We start from the raw sequence: 5,118 nt of genomic DNA on the forward strand, positions 1-5,118 counted from the left end.
ACATATTTGTGCATGTATCTGTTAGGATAATCTCCTATCGGCCCCGCCTCTAGTTTCCTTGTATAGATAAGGCTGAGGGCTGCCCTTGTACCCATATATACGTGCATCGTGCACCCGATCAATACATCGAGAGTTGCATTGCCTTCAACAAGGAAAACCTATTGCCTACCGGGAGGAGCAGGTACGCAGCACATTTTGATGGACCTTTTGCTTGTGGCGTGTGTTCCTCCTGCCTAGTATGTCTCCTACTTGAGGTTTCAGTGTCCTGTTCGTGTTAGATGAGTTATTGGGTGCTTGCAGGCTCAACCAAGCAAGTTCTGCTTACCCTACTATTTCATTTCCGAGGATTCATCCGGGTCGTCACAGGTAACCTCCCTTTAACGCTCCTTCCTAATCTGTTTCGCACCCATTGAAAAGCTATGAACAATTCTTTTGGCAACTCTAATAATGTTTTGCATTGCTTTAGGGACCAACAATTAGAACATTACGTGCAGTAACAAAGGTAGCATTTCCCATGATGTGTTTTCTACTAGAATTTTTATTAGTTGTATAAACGCTTTTGCAATGATATTAGTTGGTGGCTTTTCCAAATACAATCTGCATATTGTTCTTCCTCCAGAAAATGCAAGGATTTCTGTCGCTTTCATCGATGCCCATGGGTAAGAAGTGTTGCAACTGTAAGTAATCAAATATATCTCCTGAATACGATGAATGCGAAGAAGACATGACAAAAAAATACTCATTATCCATGACTTCCGATGTAAAATTCCTTGACTTTGAATCATATATATTGCAAATTTGACTATATTAATTGTTTTCTCAGATGATTCATTTTACCTTAAAAAAGCATTCGCCTTAAGATGCAACATCTTCTGCACTACTACAAAAAGCATGGTTGTTTATGTGTGTATTAGATTTCAAGTGGATCTCCCATTCTGTAAGTACCACTTGCTGAACAACACAATATTTTGTCACTTTATTTTCTTCTGACTTTCTTAGACATTACAACAATACATTATATAGACCCAAGTATTACTTATCATCAAACTGGCTAATAATAGAACTTTGTCCAGTAATGGAACACTAGAGGTGTGAGCTGCAGTTGTGAAGAGGAAGGCATCGAGAGGAAGACATGCTTTAATATATGGCACACATTTAATTTCAAGGCAAATATGAATTCGTCCAAGGCGTGATTTGTTTGAATCGTTCAGTATACGCTGCTTGAGTATACAGGCTTCAGTAGCATAGATTACCGAAAAAGGGTTTCTCCCGCTTTGTATACAAAGCAACCAACCGAACCATACAGGGATAGGTGCTGGGGCGGAAACAGCACAGTCATGCCCAAAAAAAACGACAGAGAAAGAGCAAAAGAAACAAATGCGACCACGGCGGATCAACAAAAACGAAGAAGCCTCGCGAACGTTGCGCCCACCGGGATCTTCCACTAGGCTCCAAGACTCCGAAGCGCCGGCACCTATCAACACCTTCAAGAAGGATCGCGACGATGACGACGCTGCTGCCAAGGGTTTCCCCCGGTACACGACGAGGAGAAAGGAAGGGTAGCCCCCGACGCCCTCCCGGAAGGTCAGGTGACACCCACAGGCGCCACCGCGCCGGTGTCGGCCACGTCGACAGGGGTTTCCCCCGATCCCAACCCACACCTCGGGCGCTTCGGATCCAGCCACCAAACCAGCCATCACCCTGCGCCAACGCGGTCATGAGGCCCCACGCCGTCTCACCACGGCACCGCGAAGTGAGGACAGCACGACGAAGAATCAGAGCCGGGACTAGGGCACCAGCACCGTCGGCACGCGGGAGGGCCCCACCTCCACCATCCGCGATGGTAGCCGTCCGGACGCAATAGCAGGAGCACACCAGGCCCTTGGGCCCACATGCCCGTCCGAGCCCTCGTGGGCACGTAAAGCTCCCGCCCTCGCACTACTGCCGGCACGCCATCGGCGCCGACGCCCCATATCCGAGCCGCTCCTCCTCCTCACCGCGCCGCAGACAACAAGGCCACGCCGGGAGGCCGGCCCGCTAGGACCCAGATGGGGCCTGCCGGGCCCATATCTGGGTCGGGGTCGCGACGTCTGCCACCCGGCACCACCACGTCGCCCCGCCGCCAAGGAGCGGCGCCGACACCACGCCTGCCACCGGCCGCCGCCGCCACCGGACCGCAGCCAAGCCGGGTTGCACCGCCGCCGCCTCCCTGCCCCGGGAAGGGAGCATGCGCGCGCGGGGACGAGAAGGCCCACCGCCGCCGGTACCACCCGGGCCAGCGCCGAGGGCGACCGTCGGCGATGGCGGGAAGACGAGGGAGGAGGGGGCCCGCTGGTGAGGAGCTCGAGCTCCGCCCCGGCCACCTCCCGGGGAGACGGCGCGAGGCGGATCTGGACGGGGAAGGGGGAGGGGGAAGGGGACGGAGGCGGGGCGCGAGGCCGGCGGCCGGCGGCGGCGGGAGGGAAAGGGGCGGAACCCTAGCGGGCTAGTCGCGGGAGCGGGAGCCCGTCCGGAGCTGTTTCTTTTGACAGAGAGGGTAGATTATGACACCGTATGAACATTAGGATGACCATCAATGATTTCAAGAGCTTGTCACAACATATTGAATGTGTGTAGCCCCCCATTGTTCTATGTAGTTATATAGTGTTTATCAATCTTTATCAAAAAATATTGTTTATCAATCATGGGGTAAAACCATCACATGTGTAGTTATTTTGGTCCAAGTATTGACATTGTATGATGCTTTTTCTTTTGAAAGGGCCAAAATCTGCCCTGTGGCAAATGATGTTCATTATGCATCCGAGAAGAAAATCCCGAGTCTTTACTGAGTTGATTGTGCCCATGAGAGGTTATCCTAATATTAGACTTGGTGTAACATGCATGGCGCATGTCACTAGGATATCTATTCTGCTACTATCTTCGTATATGTAATAGTGGAAATTGTCCTACAAAAATATTGCTTACCTTAGAAGAAAATATTGTAGCTGATTTAATCCCTATTTTTTTATTCTGAGTGCATGCCTTGTTGCATGCATATAAGTAAGCATTTTCAGGTTTTGAAAAGAAGATCTTGATATTCTAATGTGAGCAATGAAAGGTGGTGGTGTCAATCCAGACTTGTTGGGTTCGGAGGAAGGTCTAGCCGGATTTGAGCCTCCACCTCCTATGCTAAAGGAAGGACTTGGAACTGCCACTAACAGACTACTCCCTCTGTAAAAAATTATAAGACCATTTAGATCCCTACCCGTTTAGATCACTAGAAGGAGTAGATGGTAAATGGACGGGCTCAGATATTGCAATTAAAAAAATGACACATATTTCGCTAGGAAGCCATCTCAGCAAGACAAAATATTATAATCATTATATTCTTATATTACTCTTATTTGCTTATGCATGTCCTTGTATGGATCAGTCATGAATTTTTGACTTCCGAAAGAAATGTTGCTACACATCCCCAACCTCAATTGAAGTGTCACCATGGAGGACGTCCATGTGCTTGTTGTTCTTCAGATTTTTTTTTCGCGAATACGCACTGTGGCGTATCATTCCATTGATAGAAGAGAGAGAGAGTACATTGTTGGTAACCCTAAAAGCCGTACACAAGGGGCGGCATTAGGGCGACCGGTGAGCTAGAGAGAGGGGGTTGCTCAGCCCCAGGGTACAGAGGTCAGGTTACAGGGAGGATCCTATCTAATCCTTGAGCGCCGGCTCTAGCCCAGCGTCGAGCCTCGTCCTTGATCGTGGCAAGGAGGTCGCCATTGGAAGGTTGCAGGCCATCGAAGACGATGCTCTTCCGGTGCTTCCAGATGGCCCAGGCTGTTATGATGACCAAAGAAGCGAAGCCTGTACGGAAGAAGGATAGAGCGGTGAGCGTGCAAGAGGACCACCATTCGAAGAGCTTGGTCTGGCCGTCTGGGGGTGCAATCGGCAGTCTGCACCACGAGAGAACTTCGTGCCAGGTGATACGCGCAAACACACAGCCGGCGAGGATGTGGTGCAGGGTTTCATCATCCTGGTCGCAGAATTGGCAAGCGGCAGGGTGCGGCAGCCCGCGGCGTGCCAGGCGATCGGCAGTCCAACATCGGTTTTGAGAAGCTAGCCACAGGAAAAACTCGACGTTGAGCGGTGCCCAGCTACGCCAGATCAGATTCCAGAAGGGTGCGGTAGTCGATCCAACGAACAGAGCGGAGTAACAGGAGCTGGCAGTGTAAACTCCCGTCCCGGACCAACGCCAAGAGAGTGCGTCCGGAGCGGGTGAGAGTGAAACCAGCCGCAGGCGGCGCCAAAGGTCGACATACTCGAGGGTTGCCAGCGGGCCAAGGGCGCCGGCGATGTCTGATATCCAACCCTGGCGATGTTCTTCAGATTCATGTCTTAGATATTCTTAGGAGAGAAATTGTATGGAGTTTATTGACCATTCATTTCAACAAATATACGTGATATTTCCTTGTAAAAGGTTGCCTCGCGAATTTATGGTGACTTGATGTTTCTTTCATATTCCAAACAGGGGGTACACTTAAATCTGAATCTAAAGCTAACTATGTGTCACTTAAAATGGCGCCAGGTAAGTAGGAGTAGTAAAAATTCAGTTAGTCTCAGTAGTGCAATGCGACTCTATTGGAAGTTAATTCTGCCTCATTTCATTTCTTTTCTTTTCTATATAATTATCTACTTCATTCTAAACTAATCATCTTGTATACCTTATATATTTCACAGCTGTTCCAAATGAGGACTATGGGATATAAATCAGCTGAGTCCCCTCTACCATGGACGGAACTAGCAAATGCACCGCTGAGTTTATTTGGCTTTACTGAGTAAGAAACTCAACTCGGCTGGCACATAATATGTATGCATGGTCTATATTGAAGTTTATAATGTAGATTCACTCACTCGGGATTCTACCTAACAAGGTCTATTATGCTCATACATTGAATTTGTCCGTTATACCAAATTCCAAAACACGTATCTTGTCATCACCATGATGTATGTATACTATTCTATACCAATTGTTTTAAAACTTGGTTTCTTAACAGGCTAGAGATATGCATGTAATACTTGTAAAAAAAATACATGATTCCCAAGGCGTCTTTTTCAAACACTGTTGCCCCCCATGCCCCC

The sequence above is a fragment of the Triticum dicoccoides genome, chromosome 5B, assembly GCF_002162155.2.
Source record: "Triticum dicoccoides isolate Atlit2015 ecotype Zavitan chromosome 5B, WEW_v2.0, whole genome shotgun sequence".
In the NCBI taxonomy this organism is placed as follows: domain Eukaryota; kingdom Viridiplantae; phylum Streptophyta; class Magnoliopsida; order Poales; family Poaceae; genus Triticum; species Triticum dicoccoides.